Genomic DNA, 23,334 nt, shown 5'->3' on the forward strand with positions numbered 1-23,334 from the left:
ACCAAGGAAGGGCTCCAGTCTGACTGTGCAGATAAAGGAACGAGCTCTTTCTACAAATCCAAGATACTGCCATCCAGGATAGGTACACCCAACAGAGGGGACATGATACCTGAAGTTGCGGGAATCGTTTGAGAAAGTGCCATCACTTATAAATGTAATGAATTTCCTTTTCTCTCTTCTCTCTTTGTCATCTTCCCTATCCGTACAAAGCCACGGTTTATCTTTCTGTCCTCGGGAACAAGGAAGCTGCCAGGCAGAAATTGAAGAGCCTGCACTAGCACAGAATGGAGCAAAGAATTCTCCATCATCACTACCGATCCGACCAGCCTGTATTTAAGCTTTTTTTTTTCCTCCGTGCAGGCACAAATGCAATTAGGAAACCTGTGATTTCTCCTGAGTCTTGCCAGTCTGACAGCTTGGGAGAAGGAAGTGAGGAGAATGCAGGGAGTCACTGAGCTAACAATGATCGGCAGCCGCTCTCAGAACATCTCTCCAATCAAGGAGGGCGTATCGGGCACCAAGGTCTCACTTCACTCTGCAAACTGTGGCATCTCGGCACTTGCAGGCAGCGTGAGCATTGTCAATCACTCTGTGACAGCCAGCACTACCTCCACAAGCACTTAATTCCCCCTCCTGCCTTTCCTGGAGTGGTATGAACTGAAGAGGATAGGAAATCAGAGCTAACGAAAGGTGACGGAGAGAGACTGAGAGAGTTTATCATAATAAATGCAAGGTAAAGGTAAACACACAACTTGCAGCCCAGATTCTGTGGTCGTGTATGACACTGACAGTGCCAGGGATGGTGAGTAGGAACAGCAGAAAAAAAGATGCATTAGAGGGTACTACAGAATATATGCCTGAAAGTGGAAAGCAAGCATAAGGCTGGGGGAAAAGCTAGAAATGAAGACAGAGAGGCAAGTATAAACAGCAGATAAAGAAACAGACAGAATGAAAGGAGTGCAATGGAAGAGACAGGTGCAACTTACAGCGCATCCTTTCTTGAGATTGTCTGCCCAAAGGAGGTGGGTAGGGTCTTTGAAACCTTTGAAAGAGATTAAACTCACAATTTACCTTGAAATAAAAAGGGGCTTGTGAGTGTAACACTCTCGGCTGGTCTTAAAATATTTCTGTATTCTTGGCAGCATTCAGTAACACCAGCAGGACTTAAAGCCCTACAAATGAAAGTTAGCATGGACCCCAAACACTTCATTAAACACTAATGCATATACTGTGCAATGTCAGTGTGCACCAAAAGGCTGGATATTTTTTCTCAAAGCATTTCTGGTTGTATGTATGTGTTGCCTACATGCTCTAGATCACTTTACACAGATGAAATAGCTTGAAATTATCCATTCTTAGATATAAATTCAGCTGCCCATTACTTCTCAGGCTTCACCCTGGAAACACCCGTGGCTCTAAACACGTTCATGCTTCGATGTAGAGGCCTTCAAAATCTAGTCAGAGGTATTCCAGCTCGGGTGCCTGCAATTAGTGGATAGTTGTTATTCTGATTTTTCCTTGTTTCTCTGCAAATTGTGCAGCTCTGCTGCCTTTTCTCAAAGAGATATTCCGAAGACTAAGGAATGGGATTTTAGAGTGAAAAGCTGTTTGGCTACAGTGCAGTGCATAACAAAGGATCATTGGAAGCATTAGGTAGTGAGGTATTGCCCTCTCATTTTACACAGATACAAATAATTGCATATGGTAGCAAGCAGGGAAGGATGGGGCTTTTCATATCCTGAAGGCTGCAGCAGTCACTCAGGCTGAAGCCTCTTGCACCAAGATTGAAAGGGCAGCAAAGCGAAACAACGATGTTGCTCCTCTGAACCCAGAGGTTTGTTGTGTGCAGCCAGGGCAGATGCTTGCTTAGATGTGACTGAGCTGCTAAAACCAAAGCTGTGTTTACCTTCCACTGCCCTGCAGATCTGAAATGTAGCAGATCTGAAATGCAGCAGAACTGTTAGCAGCAGTGCAAGGAGAGCTGTGTGCGTGTGTTAAGTTTAGTTGTATATCAGACAGTGGACCCTGAAATACTGCTCTGGGAGGTAACAAGGAAATGTATAAACACTCTGCTCTGTCAGAAATGAAAAACACTTTGGATGGGAAAAGGTGCATCAGAAAAATGTCAAAAGGACTATTACAGCAAGGGTCAATAGAGAACCATGAACAAAATCTGCCAGATTTAACAGAACATTAATTTAACATCTTAAGCTTTAAAACCAAGCTTTTCTTCAGCTGATTTTGCAGGAATATTAGGGAATAATGTAAATCAGAGCCCAGCTGATGAGTCTGGGCATCTGTGACTTGATTTATTTTTGTAAATGTAAATAGTAAAATGACTGTTCAGCAAAAACTAACCTGTTATGTTCTGCTTTAGAATAGCCCCTTTTTAGAACCGGCTGCTTTTCTAATGTATAGCGTATGGGTTTCCATTAGCATCATTGGGATGACCTCATGCATATCCTGGGGCAAGTTTTGGCCCCAGATGTTCTATAATTAAGTTCTAGTGGCTCACACTGCAAGCTTGTGTTTTGGATAACTTACTTAAGGCTGCTAGCATTTAAATGGCCACAACCGGGGCCTTCATGTTAATGCCCCATTAATCCCTCAGCTCTGGGATCAGGTTTTCCTGCTTTAACATCTGTTGCACCAGCAGTCGGTGCACCTACGCTGTCAGCATGCAGAAGGTCAGAGGCACAGGGGAGGCTGTGCAGGTCTCTGCTAAAGAGACTGTTGCAACAGGACCACGGTTTGCATTGCATGCAGCCACGTTTGCTCCTCCTGCCTGAAAAAGCATCTTTATGTCTCATAGCCCACCCAACCTGGTAATAGCTTTGGGATTTCTCTAAATATCCCAGCCTCCTATTTGGATCCACCGGTATCTCTTATTTTAGTAGGAGCTGAATCAGCCATAAATTAGAGATTAGATATTCTAGTACCTAATACTTTATGTGCCAGAAAAATCTGAATTCATCCTTCATATGTGAAGTTACTTGTAAATGGAAATTAAAACCGGCTTGCATTTGACTGGCTTTTGTTGCTCTGGTCTTAGAAATCTTAGAAGCCTTGTCAGAGATGTAGTTGCTTTCTGAATATAGAAGCATGGTGTTGTTTACATTAGTATTTGGCGGGGAATTGTAACAAGATCTTTCTTGTTGTGGATCTTACTATGATTATCTGTGTGGGGGATGGTTTAAGAACTTCAGCTCGTGTGTACAGGGCAACTTCTTGATTGTGTATAGTATATTTTCTGCCACAAAATTCAATATATTGCTGCTCTCTAGATGGCACTGACTTCCATGTTGTTCTCAGGCGTGACTAAGGGATGCTTTAGGCATTCAAGGGGCTTTGTGGGTTTTGTTCTCATTCTCAGCTGATCAGTTTGGACACGAATTCACTCACACTCCTTGCCCCACTGGTTACAACACTGATGCCTTTCCATTCTTTCTCTCTCTCCAAATAGTTTTATTTGTGGGGAGAGCCTTATCTGTTTCCCATGCTTGATAAGTTGGCAGTGGGAAAGTGAACTATATGGGGTGTGAACATGTGGCCATGCAAACTGAGGGAAGAAGATCTGGACTTGTGTCTGTAAGTGGAGAGACCTTTTTAGATGTTGATATAAGGCACAATCAGGCTGTTCTTTGTGATTTTAAAGATCACATCAAACTTTCAAGAAGGCTTATTTCACAAATCTTAGCAAATTTTAAAAATCCCTTTCTGCTCTTAGAAAATTGCCGTGTTATCAAAGTGATAGAAAGCACACCGTTTTAAGCATTTTGATTCCCAGTGATTGCAATGCTCCCCTTGGTGTTCAGAAAAGCTATCAGCTGTCAGTCACGTCAGCAGAACCCATGGGGTTAGGAGTGCTGGTTTGGCCAGGCTGAAGGTCATTAAAGCATCCTATCTATATGGACTTACAGTATTAACTTTAAAATTAGCTTGCTCTTGGGGGAGTGAGGAGCATTGTGTTTCCTCCTCATATTTAAGTGTTATCCTAGCCATAATGGCTGTCAGAAGCATTTTGTCTGTCAGCTGCTTGGAAGTTCCACAGTGATGTACATGGGGTTTTAGGATACAAGGCCTGTCAGACCTGAGGTAAGTAATGAAATATTGCATGTATCTTATAAGCGCAGAGCACAAGTTATCAATGTGTATCAGCTGGAAGATGAACACACAACCTCAAGCCTGTAGCACCAGGCAGACACACGGTAGCCATGTCTTCTATTAAACTTAGCAGGGATTTCTTTCTGTTCTTTCAAAAGGAGCTATATTTGGCTTTGCAGATAGTCAGGTACATACAATTAGTTAGCGGGGAACTGTGGAAACTTAATAAGCTGCCCAGGCTGGAATTTGACAATACATGGGCTGCAGGGACCAAATCGGTTCAACAGATTTCCCTCTTGGGCTGCTCAGGCTTGCCAATGTATCGCAGTTCCCAAGTCCCCCACTTGTGCCAACACAGCTGTTAGTGGCACTGCACTATGAAGGGAGACAACTAATCTTTCTTTAAATCATGGATTTTTGCAGGGATTGCAATGGCCTGGGGAGTAATGAGAATACCTAATCTGATATTGCTTCTGAAATCACTGTTTTGTTGGACCTTCAGCTTCAGGGCATCATTTGCAAAGTAATTAGTACTGCATTTATGTTCAGCATTTTGTGCAGGAAGCACCATTGCTAGTGCAAACAGCTCAATTTCTCCAAAAAATCCAAAACTTAATGAGATTTTTTACTTCGCCTCATGAAAGGATCCCATAGTAGAGCTGTTCTCCTAGAGCTTAGGCAGTGCCAGGAGATGCTGCAACGTCAGGGCTACCTACTATCTGAGGTAGCACCTCCGGTGCAGGACCACAGGAGGCTAAATCAGTGTCTTTGGTTCCAAGCGGGATAGTCTTTTTCCCTTGGTTCAAAAATAGTGCAGAGAAGAACAGATGACATTCAGATATATCGCTAACCTAATTTTTGGCTTCAACAACACCACTGGTGTAAAGTTCATCCTTCTTGCTGAAAATAATCAGTAAAATCAAGTTTATTCCTCTGTCTCTACCTTTCCTTTGCTTCTCACCAGTTAGCTTTTTTTGCTTTCCAGTTTTAAAAGCTAGGAAGGCTGAAATGAGCTGGTACCTAGTCCCAGGTTTAGCTGGTGTTTTTTCTGTCTGCTGTCCTTTGCTGCTGGAGGTTATGGATGGGAAATGACAGGAGCGTTTAATCTCATCATTTTCCAACACCTGCCTGCCTTTCACTGCCACCCCCTGCATGGTTCTGTGATGGATTTTGTCTGGTGTGACTTTTGTGGTGTTTTAATACTTAAGTAAGAGGAGTCTTATTTTTTGTTTTATAAGCTTGTATCTGCTGTTCAGTAGTTTGGAAGAGTGCAAGACTCAGTCTTTCTGTCACTGTCTTTATGTTGCATTACAGAAAGACCAGCTCCCTTTTGCATGGTCAGATTTCTGGGTTTGTGATACACGTCCCCTGTAGCAGTTGATTGACTCACAGGTCAGAAGGTCATGTGTTCTTTTGTGTCATTTCCCCCCTGCCATTGTCACATCTGTTGTTTGATCCATACATGCTGCTCTCTCTTTATGCAATGGATTATCCACTCCTCTCGTGTGACCATTCCTTGTTGTGCCATCCAATGCTGAATGAGCCATCTCCTCAGTCCTTGATGTTTTGCTCCTTGCTGATCTGCTCCTTCCCTCTTACACAACACCATCTCATTCATAGTGCTCTTCGTCAACAATAATTTTAGTCTCCTCCTGGTTAATCATCATCTAACCTGCCAAAGTGTGTTTCATGGGTTTCCATATTTTTCAGAGATGGTTTTTAGGCCAGAAAAACACCGTGTACCTTGGAGTCATCAAACTGGAAAAACAATCAGGACCTGCTCAGCCCATCTCCCCAGGGCCAATGGAGGATTGTGTGTGCATCACATGTTCAGTGTTTTGTCTCGAGGAGTATGCAGCACAGTCAGCCTTCAGTTCCTTCCCTAAGGAGATTGCTCTTCAGACTTAGGCTATTTGCTCCCTGGAATTCATGTTACTGCTCTTGATTTTATCCATATTTTATCCACATACCTTCTATTAGTAGCTTTTTTTTTTTTTTTTTTTTTTTTTTTTTTGCATTTGCATTTGCATTTGCACCCTTTTAATTATACACATCCTGGTTTCATGCCTTTATCCATTGTCATGTAACTGGGCTATGCAGATATAGCACTTAAGCTCTTTTTTTCTTCTTTATTTTTTTCATACCACCCTGGTCATTTATGCACCTCTTCTCTGAACTCCCCCCAATCTCTCTGATAAGAAGGTGCCCAGAAACAAATGTCATATTCCAGGTGATTTCACCTCAGAGCACCCACAGAGAGTTGCTGTATCTCACTGTTATGTGATGTGATTACTTAGCTTCTAATGGTGCTGATTTGTCTTGACTTGTATGTGTGTGTTAGGTCTAGACTGTGGCCATCATCTACAGCTCTTAAAAACAAACTTTTTAGCAGCACCCAGGCTAGTTCTATTTGTCTGATTTTGTTTTATCTTCTTTTAAGGCTCCCTCAGCCTCCTTGCTCTCCCTTTTTCCTGGAGCATAAGAGTATAAGCCTCTCATGTTGCAGGTGTTTCAGTTACTGCAGCTTGCTGCTGTATCTGCTTTCTGATCCACTCCTGTGGGCTAGGACTTTGAGGTCACCAGTTCCTATGTGTAGCAAATACCTTTAGCTTTCTAAGCCCATCCAAAGAAAAGGCATATGTTTCTTTGAGGATGATGAGGGAAAGGAATCACATTAACCTGTAGTGAATCTTTGTGCAACTAGGTTGTAAAGTAACATCAGCCTGGAGCACGTTTGGTCAAGGTACTTCACCCCAGTCTTTGTGTGGCTTGAACCTAGGTGTTATAGATGCATAGAAAGAACCAAGGAGAAACACACTGAGATAACATGAAATTTTTGGAGGTATTTGTATTCCAGTAGATGTTTTGTCCTAGCACTTGCAGTCAGCAGAGCTGGTGTGAGATTCAAGTAAACAAATAATCTGAGCAGCTTCTTAAAATGCATGAAATGTAAAAGGCAAGATTTTGTTTCTCTCCACAGTGCTCACCACCAGGTAAATCTACTTTGTCCATCTGGCAGTTAGATATTTTGATCGCTGATATGCTTAGGAACACTGTTATTCTCATGTTATCATGCTGTTTGTTCCTTAAATATTTACTCCTGGCATGTGTATATGCAGACATACCGAAGCTTATACCTTTCCATATGCCCAGGATGCTTTGGGCTCATGTTCAGCTCTGGTGTGGAGCCCCGTGGATAGCTGTGCTGTGGTGACCTTTGTGCTAACCACAGTGTCACGGCCTCTGTGCTAATTGCAGCTCAGTATTGAAAAGGCAGAATTTATGTCCTTGTTAGTGAAGCCTGTTCAGGGTAAGATAAGGAAAAGATACATACCTCTCCACTGTCTGCTAACGTCGATAGCGCAAGATAAGTAAACTGCGTAGAGTACAGTAGAAGGCATATGCTGTAAACAAGAAGCTATAAGTTGTATTGAAATGCAATATCCAGTGGATGAATGTGGCTGTGCCGGTCGTTTTGAACTGTTACCACAGCTTGGGTTTTTTTTGGTAGATTGAATTCTTAATCAGTAAGCTGGTCCATGTTTGGGCAGTTCCACCTCTTGGCTTCTTTCTTTACAATTAACTCACAGCAAGAGTTGGGGCAGTGATTAACCAAAACGTTGATGGATGGATGTGGTACAGCAGGTCTGTCACATGATAACCTGGTAGCTTCTGTTTGTCATTTACGTCTCAGTAAAATGATCTGGAAAGCTTGCATCAAATCAGAATGATTTTGTTTCGTTCGTATATCTTTCTTGATTTTAGTATGCTCATTTTGCATCTCTTTTTCTTTATTTCTAACCTAGCATATGGATTTAATCTACTAAGGGCTATCAATCTGCTATTACAATAACCAAAAGTTTTAAAAGGCCAGATCTATTTTAAACACAAGAGAACCACATGGTTGTCTAGACTCAAGGACTGGTGGGCTCTCCATCACCTCTTTTTTGCTAATTCTTCATCTGTTTGAGGGGAGGCAGTGTTGGAGAATGTGCTGAGCATGTTGCCCATTTGGCTGAGAAGCTTTAGACTTCCCCTGGAAATAGAATCCAGAGAGGAAGTGATTCATTCTTTTCCTGTGATTTCCAGGGAATTGTTGACTTATGCAGTCTCTTTTATTAGTCTCTTTTAGTTGCCCAAATCATTGCATTTCTTTCTGTCTCTCCTTCCTTATTATAGTTACGACGTAAAGACCTCAAAGTGTTTTCTCAACATTCAGGAGTTAAGCCTTATAAATTGCTCGTGAAGTCAGTCTGTTTCTAAGATGATTGGCCTTACAGAGAAGCTGAAGCACAGAGCACTGAAATGCCTTTCTCAAGGCTGGGCAGAGATTCCCCAGAAGAGGTATATAAGTAGGACCCAGATTTCCCTATTCCTAGTGCTGTTCTTTAAAACAAATCAAATTCCCTTTTGAATTCTGAAGATGCTCTTTGATGGTGTTGATGGCAGTGTAGCAAGCCTTGTTTCATATTTGTAAAACTTTGTATTTTCCCTTTTGATCTCACATCCTTTAAACCTTATTATTATTATTATTTTTACTGATGCCGGCTCTAATCTATTTCTATTTTTATTTTGGCAGCCCTGAGTTTTCCATCAAATTGGGGGAACTGGTGCTTCCTAAACTACTTCGTAATATTAAAATTGATGAGATTGACTTAAAGCTGCTTTTACTTTTCTTCTTCTTTTTTTTTCCCCCCTTTTTTCTTGCTATTTTAATAAAGGCAAATCAAACTGATATGTTCCACATTTAAACCTGTAACTTCTTTCACTTGGTATATTCTGATTGATAGCTCCATTTCTTACTACTCCTTTTCTATTATCATGCGTATCCATTTGTAGTAAAATACCTAGCTATCTTCGCTGTTGTATTTTCATACTCCAGTCAAAAAGCTCACTGCCTCTCAGTAACCAATTGCGAACCCTTTTCTTTTCCATCCTTTTCAGTTTCTTTGTGTGGCAGCTCAGTCCTACTGCAGACTGAAACCTTTGCTTCTTTTTTCTTTACTCGTACCGTGAAGTCACATCTGTCAGTGACATCACAGTGGGCTGCTGTGGGAAATCTTGTGATATCTGAAGGAGAGGATTATAGCTGGGTTAACAAAGCCATAGCAAGACTGGACTGATAAAGGTGTTTATCATACCATAAAGCATCTCAGTAATTAGAAATTGAAGTACAGACGTTTCCTGTTTTTTGAGGTAGAGCTGGAATTTTATCTGCTTTTCTGTCTTTTGCTTCATCGAGGAAGTTCACATTTATAAGCAAGAAGAATTAAAGCTGCACTGTTTTGCACACAGTAAGAGGGAAGGGAAAATGTGCAGGCAGGCTTGGTCTATAACATTGATTTGTAACCAACAAAGGAAATGTCTACTTATGAGACACAAATCAATGTAACCAGACTGTGAAAGTGCAAACAGAGATGTGAGAAAATTATTTGATCGTTACTCCTTCTTTGGAAAAGAGAGAGGGCCAGATTCTGCTCTCATTTACAAGGATGTAACTGCCATAAAAGCCAGAGATTCACCAGAATAATTATGAAGGCAATCTCATTTGGTGTCCTTCTGATGCCTGTAAGTGTAAGGCATTAGAATCAGGAAGGAGGCTAGGTGGCAATGGGAGGCAGAGGAAGGACACTGTAGCAAAGAAGATATGAACCAGGTTTTGTTATTAATGAGTTGTAGGTACAGAAAATATATTGATGTTCCTTCCCATGCAGAGATGACCTGTATGAACTGTGCACCTGCTTAATTCAGTGGAAAGCATAAAACGGTTTGCTTTAACTTCAGAGTTTGTTGCCACAGGGTGAGATATTTCCTTAGAAATGAACTGCTCTCCTGAGAATAATCTAGTCCTGCAGGTTCTAGCCTACAGGGTCCGTTATCTAGGAAAAACACATATTAGCAACAAAAGCCACCATATTTTGAAGATAATAAGAGAATTTTGTGGTTTCAGTCCATTTGGCCTGTTGGCACTACTAGATGCTGATTTGGAAGCAAACCGCTTTATTCTTTGCATGGGTAGTCTTTACAAGGACTTTATACTCTCTAGAGGGATACAGTTAGTTGTGCCAGTGCCAAATCTCTGGGGTAAACAGCTTCTGAAGCTGTGGTTTGGTGGATCTGGGTCCTAATACCCCATCAAAAACACTGTAGCCACATAACACAAAGTGTTGATCTGGGATAAACTTGCATACCAGTTCAAATGTTTTCAGAACAAATGGATTAACTTCATATGGCAGGCTTCGTGCCAGATCAGATATCACCTGTCTGCGCCACTCTGACTTCAGGCTAGATTATATGTCGTCTGTTCTCCCACAGCAACATAAACTCTTGCTAATTTGATAGTAATGTGATCATGTGCCCGTGCCCAGAGCAGGTCAGATCTATATTGCTGAGTGATCCAGTGTTAAGGGCTGTGGGCTGATAGTCTTGAGTCTGTTCATTAGTGGGGAAACTCCTCTCAACTTCAGCCCACAGAGGCTGAAGCAAACCCTCTTCTTTCAGTTGAGCACCTGGCTTCATTTTGTGTTCCAGTCATCCTCTTCCATCAGCAGATCCCTATTCTCATAGTGACAGTAGGCTTCCTCCAAATGTCCCCATTGAGCTCCATCAGAGAAGCGGGCCAACATGTGCATACATACTTATCCATCTGAAAGGCATGGAAACCCGGTCAGAGATAGATATTTTTATTCTGGTTAAACTATTCTCATTCCTATGGATATTGTTTTATTTATGTCACAATACAAGATTAAATCAGGACATGGCTTCCCAACAGGCAAACAAGGCGAGTCTGAACAAATGATGTTTTCAGAAGTTTTTGGGATAAGAATAATTTTGAAGCTAAAATGCGTGAAAGGAACATTCAGTAACAACAGAAAACTTACATTTGTTACAAGTTAAACTTCCCTTCAAAGAAGGAGATGCAACAAGTTCTTTCATCTAACTTTGTAAATAATTATTAATTAAAGTCCTCTTCTTAGTTTTTTCTCACTTCTAAGCCATATTGGGCTTTAAGATGGATGCCAAACTCTCCATGTTACTTGTCCCCAGCTCTCACATACAGCGAATATTTACCTTTGGGTTCTCCTTGCATCATGATATTTTAAAGTTAAAGTCTTTCTGTTGGGGATGGCTCTTATATAATACATGCTGTCATCTGGAGTGAGGCACAGTTGTGCATATTTAGCTGGTTACTTTGTAATGCGTCATTACAAGTGACCAAAAACATGGTACAGGAAGTTGTGTGCTTTTTTTTTTCATTGCTTATGCAACTCCCAAGCAGAAAATGTTCTAGAGAGCAGATGGTACAGAACAGTCAATTGCAAACTCCATTTTCCAGATGCATAGATGTTTCATGTCTACTTGAAACCAGTTCAGATGGTTTTGTAAACTTAAGACCAACTATTGTTTAACCCTTTGCTGTGCCACTGGTGGAAGTTTCCAGTGGCAGCTTCAGAACTAATAAAATAATCTTAATGCACAAGATGCTTAACTGGAATATGGGACAGTGCTATGGTAGGCAATTAAAATATTGATCCTGTTTTTTTAGAAGGGATGTTGCATGTTGAACATCTCATGCATGATTCGTGGTTCCTATTCCTTCCTCTTTCTTTCAGTTTTTTAAATAGTACACTGTAATGCTATGGCCAATATCTGAATTTCTTACTGCTCGACAAGGGGATTACTAGATAGTGAAAGCAAATTAATTTGACTTCCTACAGAAAAGGTAAGAACTTCTTACCCTAGGGCAGCAGCACAGTCAGCTCATCATGACTGCATGATACTGATAAACTACAGTTTACAACTCAGCAGGTTTCTTGTTTGATTTGTTTTTTTCACTTCCTTGGGTCTTTGGACTTTTCACAGTAGGCTTGTGGCTGCTCAGCCATCAGCTTTTATTTGATAATAAATAAAAGTACTAGTCCAATTTTTTCCTCAGTTGTACTCACAGAAATCTGAGATCATCTGAGTAATGCAGACTAACTTATTTGGAGGTTATCCAGGAAAGCCAGTGTGCAATTGTTGACCAGTCTGATCAGTTTATGTGTTCTAACACAATTTAGCTTCAGTTCAGTTCTGACTTTACTGTCAGGCAGATGGTGAATCCAAGACTGTCATAAGCAAGGCACTTGATCTCACAATACAAAATTGTTGGTGAATGTCCGTCTCTTAAACCAAGAGAATGTAGCAGTCTAGAATGGCTGAAGCCTGGTTCTTAATGTTGGTAATACTCATAATCCAAACTTAGATGGCAAGGTGTGTTGGGTGATGGTAAGAGAGGTCAGAAGAAACTTGTTTTTTGGAAAACTCGCCTGGAACAGCCTGGAATCTTTTAATTTCATTCTTCTCTTCCTTTGAAGAGTTTTGAGTTATTTGTTAATAATAATTGACACTACAATTGATGGACTTGAGAGCACATTCCTCTACTGCAAAGTTGTGTCCCATTTGGCAAGAGGACAGACAGTTCTATGTCTCAATGAACAGCTGCAACGTTACTGGGGAGAATTCCTTCTTTGGCCTGCTACTGAAAATTTAGAAGTTTTGTGAGGCTGCTATAATCTTGAGAAACTCCCCCTTTCAGCAGATCACTCGTGGATTACAATATGAATAGTATTTTTAAGATAAATAATTTTTATTGGAAGATCTCATTATTGATTTGCAACATTTCCTATTGGCCTTACAGTAATGAATGAGTTTCATATTTTCCTTCACTCCACCACGGAGAGAACAGAGGAGAGAAGAACATAATGGTTTGTCAGAGCTATGGGAAGGAACAGCTTCATTAAAATGTGTGCCTTCTCTAAGAGGCAGGTGGAGAGTTCATTTCTAGCAAGAGTTAAGCTTTCCCATCAGATTGACTCCAGTGATGGTCTTTGCCATTTAATGTTCTTTCAAAACCAAATGCTGCCGTTGCGTTTTCTTTCTCTCCCTCTTGCTGCTTGGGTTGTGAAGCAAATTGTATGTACTGAACTGGTTTCTCAAGGCAATAAGTAAAAAAAAAATAGGCATTTAAAAATAATAGTTGCCAGGTCCTGCAGCTCAGAACTGTTATATTGCATGTTAAAAGCTCTTTCCTTCCCAGAAGTGAGGTGTAAAAAGTAATATGAATATTTGTGTGTGAGTGGATGTGTCTGGGTCTGGGACCCAGACAGATTCCCTACCTGGAAATGGCTTGCTATTATTAGATATTCAGTTACCAGGGGTTATGTAAGACAATTGAAGCTCTGTTTTTTAACAGAGACATGATTCATGCTACTTGTAGTAACACTAACCACCTCCAAACGAGACAGAAAGCAGACACAGACAAAAGGCTGAAGAAATCAATGCTGGCTGAACACAGCCATTCTCCTGATACCTTCTCCCTCTTCATCAGCCCTCAGGTTATCGGCAGCAAAGTTTAATGCTAATTCTGAAGTCACCTGGAGTTACCAAGCTGATGCACCTGTATCCATGGCCTTTGCAGGGAGCAGCTGAGGCTGTAGGATCTGAGACAGGGGACAGTGCTGGACATGCTTTGCTGTGTTCTCAGCGGTGTCTCTGGTGTTCTGCTGGATGCTGAGGGAGCTGTGAGCAGAACTGACACTCCTACTGTATTTTCTCAATTACTCCAGCTGGGAAGGCTGGAACCAAAACAACTTTTGGCTCCTCTGCCATTAAAACTTCTACAGTCATTTTTATTGTAATGTGGAAGGAGAGTAAAGACCTGGAGTAGCTTTGAACTTCTGCCAGTATTCTTCATTAGAGCAAATTGTGAAATCTTATCGAACTAGAATAACTATGAGCTCCCCTGCAGCAAACGTTCCTGATCCATCTCTTATGGTGCCTCTTGTTGGTCATGGAGGAGATTAGAATATCCGCAAGCTCCTTTTTGATTTTATTCAATGGAGCAGTCTTCATATGACAGTTTCTGCTGGGAGATAGCAGGACTAAGGTAGCTGCCAGATTATCTACAGTTAAAGATCCAGTATCTTTCGTACAGGGAAAAAAGCAGGGTTAGGTTCAGAATACCAAAGTGAACACTGATGGGCTGTTTATCTACAGCATGTAACTCTATAGAAATAAAAGGTCGGGATGTTGCTGCCACTTCCAACCACTGCCATACCCTATTATGAATCCTTGTGGAAGACTGGGTCTTCTGTAAAATTTCATTTCAGCAGTGTCTAAACCATCCTGCATAGTAACTTCTGCTATCCGGGAAGAAGATGATGAAGACTTGGAAATGGTCTTAGCACACTGGAGACAGCCCTTCTACGTTAGCAGATCTTATTGGGAGAAAGAGCCAACTGCCTTCGGTTTCATTTAAGAAAGGTTTGAAATAACCAGAGAAATAGCCTTGAAGAGGTGCAAAGGAGAGCTGAATTCAAATACATCCCAGGAGTTCATCATTTGCTAGTACTGAAATAAGAAAACAAAAAATTAGTGATATGTTATTTCCCTTAATGCATTGTGCTCTATATATTATTGAGAACAGAAACTACTTCAGCAGCTATTAATGTTAGTAATCATTCTCCATCAGCCATACTGCATAAAGTTTTAGGAGAAGAGTGTGCTTTAAAAATGGCATTTAGTCATGTCTGTGACCTTTCCTGGCACTGGGTATTTAAAGCCCAGATCATGTGGCAATGACATCTCTACATTTCAGATAAACTAAAGAAAAAATCCTTTTTTGATGCAGCTGATACATAACTTAAAAAAGCAAATAATTATCACAAATATATATCACACCTCAGGACACATTGCTGTCAGTGACTTGACATTTCAAATGATGAGTTTCACAAACGTGCATAACCATCAGATTTGATTGAACGATGTTTTAGAATAATTCACATGTTCGTCTAGAACTTTTTTCATTGTGTTTTGGCAGTGAAGCATGAAACAGGAAATCTACAGTGGGTTTCTCTTTGCTTTTGAGGAAGCAAACGCTTTGATCAGTTCTACGTACTCCAAGGCTGCAGTCAGTTATTCCTCAATGAAACCAAAGCCCAGAGTGGCTCTGTTTCTCTGTGGATCCCGTGTGATATTTTATATATAGTTTTTGACATAAATCAAACAAGCTTTCATTTGTACAGTTTGAGGCCAGAGGCAGCAAGCACACAGGAAGAATTGTATGCATATTTGGGAAAACATGTTCATGGTTCTTTTTACCTAGTCTTTTCACTTTGTCGGTTACTGGCTCTTTAATGATTGACTTGCAAAGGAAATCTTCAGAAACTGGAGACAGTCAGACAAAACATCAACAAAAAACTTGAAGTCATTTGAGTATTTTTTTCCTGACTGTCAGTAACATCATTGTTTAGCTCTGCATTTGGGCAGTGATGAATCTTAAAACTTAAGGAAGATTCCTTGTCTCAAACGTGATCTTTAATCACAGAATCACAGAACTGCAGAGTTGGAAGGGACTTAATAGATCATTGAATTCAACCCCCCCTGTTAAGGCAGGCTCCCTACAATTGGTTGCACAGGAGATGCTCCAGACTCTTTATCATCTTTGTCAGCCCTCTGCTGGACTTCTTCCAGGAGATCTCTGTTTTGGTGGGGGTTTTTTTGTTTGTTTTTGTTTGTTTGTTGGCTTGTTTGTTTGAACTGGGGACCCAGAACTGAACACAGTATTCTAAATGTGGCCTCACCAGGCCAGAATAGAGGGAGAGGATCACCTCCCTCGACCTGCTGGCCACACTCTTTTTAATGCACCCCAGGATACCTGTGATCTTCTTGTCTACAAGGGCACACTGCTGGCTCATGGCCATTCTGCTGTCCACCAGGACCCCCAGGTCCTTCTCTGCAAAGCTTCTCTCCAGCAGGTCAGCCCCTAACTTGTACCGATGCATGCGGCTATACCTCATCTCATAGTTTCTGCAGACAACAAGTCTTGAAGGAGCAGAACTTGATTGCTATGACTTTTATCAGGTGATATTTTGTATCACCTTCCACAATAACAGCACTGCGGTTCAGATTTGTGATTGATGAGAAATACAGAAGTTGTGGCCAGGCATTGGATACATCAAATGCTATGGCGCTGAGACCATGATGGGAGGGGATTACGTTAAAATCACTGCCAGTAGTGTAAAGAGTGTAACACAGTTGCACTGTGTATTGGGATTTATTGTCCTCTTCAGTATCTTTGTTGATGACCTGGATGAGGGCATTGAGTGCACCCTCAGTAAGTTTGCAGGTGAGACCAAGTTGGCAGGAAGTGTTGATCTGCATAAGGGTAGGGAGGCTCTACAGAAGGATCTGGACAGGTTGGATAGCTGGGCTGAAACCAATGGGTTGAGGTTCAACAAGACCAAGTACTTGGTCCTGCACTTCGGCCACAGCAACCCCAGGCAACATTACAGGCTTGGAGCAGAGTGGCTGGAAGACTGTGTAGAGGAAACAGACCTGGGGTGTCAGTTGATGCTCAGCTGAACGTGAGCATCCTGGCTTGTATCAGAAATAGTGTTTCCAGCAGGAGCAGGGAGGTAATTGTCCCTTTGTGCTCAGCACTGGTGAGGCCACACCTCAAGTACGGTGTTCAGTTTTGGGCCCCTCACTGCAAGAAAGACATCAAGGCCTTGGAGTGTGCCCAGAGAAGGACAACGAAGCTCGTGAGAGGTCTGGAGCACAAGTCTTATGAGGGGCAGCTGAGGGAGCTGGGGTTGTTCAGTCTGGAGAAGAGGAGGCTCAGGGGAGACCTTATTGCTCTCTATAACTACCTGAAGGGAGGTTGTAGTGAGCTGGGGATTGGCCTCTTCTCTTGTGTAATTCATGACAGACTAGAGGGAATGGCTTCAAACTGTGCCAGGGGGGATTCAGGCTGGATGTTAGAAAATACTACTTTTCTGAACGAGTGGTCAGGTGCTGGGATGGGCTGCCCAGGGTGGTGGTGGATTCACCAACTCTGGAGGTGTTGAAGGAACAGTTAGACGTTGTGTTGAGGGACGTGGTCTAGGGAGAACTATCAGTGGTAGGTGAACAGTAAGACTGGATGATTTTGTAGGTCTTTTCCAACCTTGGTGATTCAGTGATTCTGTGATTATGCAGTCTGCAGCTAGGTAAAAGTACATTATACATTTGCAATTCTTGTTGCTGAAACTTTTTTTTTGTGGACATTCAGTACTTTCTTTAGTTCACCGTGTATGGGAATAAGAGTTTCAGAGTTTATGCTAAAGTATTTGCAAGGACAGCAGTCAATCAAACCACAGTAACGTGTAAGGGAGGAGGAAAAAACTCAGCTCATTCTCTTCATATGCTTTCATTGTTTTTGTTCTTCCTGAAAAATAATGTCCTTTCAGATTTCGTTTGACATCTCCATGATGTTGAACAGATTCGGAGAAATCACCAATATTTTGACAGGGTTCCTTGGCAATGAAACGTTCATGAAGCTCATCTGTCATGAGCTAATCTGGCTCATCTAGCCAAAGCAGTAGCTTAGGCAAATATATTACTGTAACAATTTAATTTCTACACATTTTCTTCATCTCGGTGATTGCAGTGATGGCAACTCATATTTCAGTGGCAGAAACATTGGCAATAACTGCAGCACAACAATACCTTTGTTTTTCATGTGAGAACCTTGCTTAAGCGGAGCAGTACAGTATCATATTGTCGAACCACCTTTTTCTTGATGACAAGGCAATATTCTGTATGTGCTGGCCATCTTCAGTGTTCATGGCACAGCTAGATCAGGTTGCCCAGGTCCTGATGCAGACTCATCTTGAAAGTCTCCAGGGACAGGGCATCAATCACATCACCAGGCAACCTGTTCTAGTGCCTCTCCACCCTCAGTGTAAAAGACTTCTTCCTTATATCTAACCTAAATCTATCCTCTTTAAGCTTGAAAGCATTTCCCCTTGTTCTGTCACCACAGACCCTGCTAAAGAGTCTGTCCCCTTCTTTCCTGTAGCTCCCCTTTTGATACTGAAAGGCCGCTATCAGGTCACCTTGGAGCCTTCTCTTTTTCAGGCTGAACAGCCCCAGCTCTCTCAGTCTGTCCTCACAGGAGAGGTGTTCCCTCCCTTGGATCATTTTTGTGACCCTCCTCTGGACACGCTCGAGGTCCATGTCTCTCCTGTACTGAGGACTCCATATCTGGATGCAGTACTCTAGGTGAGGCCTCGCCAGCAGAAATCAGAGGGGCAGGATCACCTCCCTCATTCTCTGGACTCAGTACTGCAGCCAGTTGTTTGCCCATTGAGCAGTCCAAGCATTAAATCTGTATCTCTCCAATTTGAAGAGAAAGATGTCAAAGGCCATGTCAGAGGCCTTACGGAAATCCAGATAGATGACATCAGTGGCTCTTCGCTTGTCTATCAATGCAGTGAGACCGTCATAAGAGGCCACTGGGTAACTATGCAGACATCCATATATATATGGTTGCTGTATATACATATACCAAACTGTATGTACAGCAGCATTCTCTTTAGCACCAGTGAGAAGACAGCTCATGGTCTGACAGACACACTGTCATGGTTCAGTCTGGCACTGTAGCTTGTTTTGCTGATGTAGATGTCTGCTATAGTGTTACATTGGCCTTGTAGTGATCTGCTTCTGCTCTGATTAAGTCTCCCTGCTACTGAGAAAACTGCCTCTTCCAGGTGCGAGTTTTCTTCACCACTTCAAATCAGGCATGCAAAGTCCCAGTAGATGCCTAACACTACTTTACTAATCAGCAATAAAGAAGAGTTCAGCAGGGCTCCCCTTCCTCTCTTAGTTCTTTCTGGTGAGGCAGAAGAAGCATCCATCGATTCTGCTCTCTGGACTCTGAGGTTTGGCTCCACATAGGTACCATCTACCTCACTTCTCTGCAAGAGTTAGGTTTATACACCTGACACACTAAACACAATGAGATCTTCATTAGTAAGAAAATAGGCAGCACCTCAGTTTATTTGTTAAATGGGAGAGAACATTTCCCAAAGTTCACAGTTGAGGCTTTGTATGACAGCCTAGGGCAGGAGAAGCCATTCAGCACAGGGAGCAGAGGGGAAGGTTGGTAGAAGAGTTGTTTATCCTTTCGGACCTTAGCTCTTAAGAGTAGTTAGCTGTTGCATTAACAATACCACTTGCAAAATAGCAAGAAATCTCAGCGAGAATCAGCAGATGAAAGCAATACCTAGAAAACGCCTTTTCTATGTGCCAGATTCAAACTGAAGGAAAAGAGTTGCCTGTTAAGGGAAGAGGAATTTTATACTCTCAGATAAAAGGGAGTGAGAGAAGGGAAAAAGAAACAGATACAGAAGAGTCATGCAGAGTGTGTGAGACAAACACTGGGAACATGATTTAGGCATTGCAACAAACTACACTGCTATCCCAGAATTCAGTATCAACCCCTGGGACTTCAGGGAGATGTTTTTTTTTTTTCTGAAGCACTTTTGAAAATGTGCCCTTATGGGAAATTGGCCTTTACTAGGCTAGAACAGTCCAGCCTCTTTAAACAGACTTTCTGCAAATGTCTAATCCATTAACAATTTAATTTCTGGATTTCAGACCTAATTACAGAGAGTGGACATACAGTGTTTCCAGAAGGGTACAGCAATGAACAGTTTCCTCTCAAATATGACTGTTGAGAAAAAAAATGTGTTATTCTGACAGCGTGACTTGTGCTGGTAAATGTTTCTGCTTTCTGTGGCACTCATTCTAGCCTCCATTGAGAAGGTGTTTTGTGAACAATCACATATCTTGATCTCTTTTTAAGGCACTGAATTTGGATATCCACAGGTAGCTGACATCCTACTTTGTTCACTTAATATAAATGCTGCCTTCTGCCCTAGGCAAAGGATGTGCCTTCTTTTGAAAAAGAATCTGGGCTCAGCCACCTCATGCAACAAGTTGACTTCTGAATCACACTTGCTGATGGCTAATGCTGCTGCTCACATCTTTTCCTTGTTGTTGCTGCTTTAAAAGTATCACCTAAAATGCTACTCCTGGAGAGAAAAAGTGGCCACAAAAGAATTGCATTTAGCCGAGCAGCTTAGTCTGGAAATATATCCATTATTGTGAAATCATCATTTAGAATTGACCCCACCTTACTTAAGAGACCTATACAATATGTGGATTAAGACCAAACGTGCTTACTTCTATGGCACTAGCAAGTTCTTATTTTCCTTTGCCTCATGATAGACTGTGCTGTGCCAGTGCAGCAAATAATAATGAGGAATAAGCTCCCAAGAAGCTCATCTTTTAATTTTTTCATTACCAGGGATCACACAGAAAGCAGAAAGGAGCAGAATTTCCCTGAAGATATCAGAGAAAAAAAAGTATTATGAGGATAAAATAAATAGCAATTAACTAAAGTATTGAGCCTTCTTGATCAAGAGTCACTAAGAGAAAGTAATAGAAGTCTGTGGTACCAGGTCTCAAGCCCATGCATAAAGAGCTGTTCCACCGATTGTCTTGTGCAGGACAGACATGTGTTGTTCCTAGTAACTATGGAATAATGAGAGTTTGATGATATCTCTAAGTGGAAGGAGTGCAGAGACAGAAATGCCCTATAAGAAATAAACCCAGAAAAAGCAGATTTCAGGACTGAGCGCCAGCAGGAAATTGATGTTGATAGTATTTCAGTCAGCTGTAAAGGAAATACTGTGGTGGTGGGTTGCTTAAAGATCCGTCAGGCCAATGCTTGTTTATGTGTGTTTTAAGTAATAGAATCTGACAGACCATATCAGATCAATGGTGCTGATTAATGAACAACTATGGAAAGGTAGCATGTGAGACGAAAGAGTCAAGACATGAGTTTGAGGAGAGAGGGGGAGGAGAGTCAATGCATCAGAATATGGAATTATGGTTTGGGATCCCATTAATCATTAGCATTATTATGCAAAGTACCATATTTTCTGCTGACATTGTGCCCACTGCATCTCCATTGAAGCTACTATAGAAATTGACCTTAAGTGTACATCTTAAATTACAATCTGTAGCACATCATAGCCATTGTAGAATAGACATTCCTTAATAAAAGCAGTAATACTGTTACTTGCACCTTCTAAATTAGTTAAAACTTTGGAAGAGCAAGGTAGAATGAATACGAAGATACGTCAAATGCTAAAGTTAGTGTCATTCATGAAAATATTAAAGAGATAACTGTCTGCACTTGTGGAATGCATTCATCCAGAAAAATTATCCTCTAAGATCTTAATTAAGAACATAGTACCTCATGGAACAGAGAAGTTAATGTTTTCCTTTTCTGAATAGAGAAGCACAGTTAGATCAAGGGAAAGTGGCTTAACCCTGTGTCACATGTCCCATTCATCTGCTGTCCTGTTTGTGTCTCTTTTTACCCAGTCTTCTCATGGTCAAAAGTTATTTTTCTCTAATTTTTCTGTAGCTAGATTATGGCTTTTAGAGCCTGTTGAAGTGTTTCCTTGTCTGTTAAGCTTTGTACGTCTTATGAAGCACCATCAGCATTGCTGGTTTTATATGCTTAAAAAGAACCTAACAACTGTGGATGATCTCAGTGCTTTATGTTTATCACATCATAGGAAAAGAGATGCATCTTCCCAAGCCATAGAAAAAATGATGGAGAAAAATTGAGATATTCTAAGTGCTTATTTCCGCGGGGGGGTTGGTGAGCAGATTTTATGGAAGACTTTGAACAGCCTATCTCTAACAACTTGTCTCTCTGACCCTTGATGTCAAGCCAGATTGAGTGCTAGGCAGCACTGCAGCAGAGAGCCACTTGGATTGGAATCCCAGCGACTGGAAGAAAAATAAATGACACACAAAGAGAGATGTGACAAAATATGCAGGATTAGTACATTCAGTTCCTTAGGCTTCTCTTGTGTGAAATTAGGAGTGAAGTGAGCAGGAGTTCTGCCGAAGTAAAGACTAAAGACCTCATCCTGTGATTTTTCTGCTTCTAGTGCAAGTTAAAAATGCATGTCGACTGAAGTAGTGGGCAGTCTTCAAGCCATGCGGGATTTATGCCTTAAAAATAGGAGGAATAGTCAGATAAAAGACAGACTGATGTGTGCAAAGTGGATACAAGAGGTGAGGTCAGCGTTAACAGAATAGGTGGAGCGCATATGGAAGTGGAAAGGAGAGTCTGAAAGTAAGCCATGCTGAGTGTTAGCAAGGGCTTCAATCTGCAGAATCGCTGGGCATTACTGCACCTTTGAAATTCAACCCTTTGTGCTGGTCAAAGGTGTCACTGTTTCATGAAGTTCTTTTGAGCTAACCTGATGCTGGCTGATGGTTCCACTCCAAGCTCCGGTGAAAGTCAGAGGTCCAGGCTGAGCTGAGGATATTTTTTTTTCCCTGTTTAAATGTTCTAAATCTGCAATTCAAAGCAGGCTTCAAAAGGGGAGAGTCCAAGAAAACTGGAATCAATGAAAATGTTTTTTGAGCCCCTGTGAAGTGTAGTTTGCCAGGTTTTGTGTAGCCTCTTGAAATGAGTACGTAGCATATATCTCAGTTCCCACTAAATATCGTCGTTACAAAATGTGTAAATTGAACATAAAACTGAATGTATATTTTGTGAAGCACGTTATTACGGTGGCATCTAAAATCCTTCACTGTGTCTTCTGGCACTCATACCAGTGTTCCTGCTGCACTAACAGTGGGGTGTGTTTTTTTATTGTGTTGCATTTAAGGGCATAAATTCCAGCTTGCACAGTGACATTAACTACCTGTGAGATAACAATTACATCTCTTATCATTTTTTCTTCACCTTCCTGATTTCTTTGATAAAGCAAATATTTGCTGCTTCTTGTCTGATCGGAGTAGGCAAAACTGTTTATTCATGGAAATAGCACCACTGGCTTCACTGTGGGTAGGACTGAATATGCTGATGTCCCAGGAGTTCCTTGCATAAGTGAAGTGAGCAAGATTTCATTCTGTCTGTGGATGTTAACTTCAGAAATACTTCCAATATCCACAACGAGCCACCCAAAGATTATAAGTTAGTAAAGGAGGAGTTCTGTTCGCCTAGCAATGGATTCAGATTCCCCCAAAGACGTAAATACTCCCAGAAACTTAGGTCTGGATGGTAAAATCACCCTCTAATAAATATTGGAGCTGAGGTTTCTCTTCTGATTCATTCCTGTATTAGTCCATTGAGTCCAACTCCCTCTTTACCTCATAACATTTCATCCATAAAGCTGTCCCTGAGCTGGACCTTCACTGGAAGGCTGACAGTAAGATATTTCACTGCTCTCACTGCCGTGGACTTGGTGGGAGATGAGTGGGGTTTTTGCTTTGATACAAACCATCACTTTTGTGATACAAGGACAGCAAAAGAAGTGAAGGAGGTTTTTT

The 23,334-nt window shown here is 41.5% G+C and overlaps 1 protein-coding gene across 21 annotated transcripts in view; it reads left to right on the forward strand.

The window, feature by feature from the left end:
- ZBTB20 (zinc finger and BTB domain containing 20) overlaps window positions 1-23,334 on the forward strand; it is a 432,215-nt gene that overhangs the window by 375,247 nt on the left and 33,634 nt on the right. Inside the window, exon 9 of one of the 21 annotated variants that reach the window (XR_014945328.1) lies at window positions 361-733. The exons of the other annotated variants lie outside the window; for them this stretch is intronic. The gene's annotated coding sequence lies outside the window, so the exon portion shown is untranslated. Of the gene's footprint in view, window positions 1-360; window positions 734-23,334 lie in introns of those variants that run through there. 21 annotated transcript variants of the gene reach the window in all.

Source organism: Coturnix japonica, chromosome 1 (genome assembly GCF_054131305.1).
Source record: "Coturnix japonica strain WE chromosome 1, WE-NBRP24, whole genome shotgun sequence".
Taxonomy (NCBI): Eukaryota; Metazoa; Chordata; class Aves; order Galliformes; family Phasianidae; genus Coturnix; species Coturnix japonica.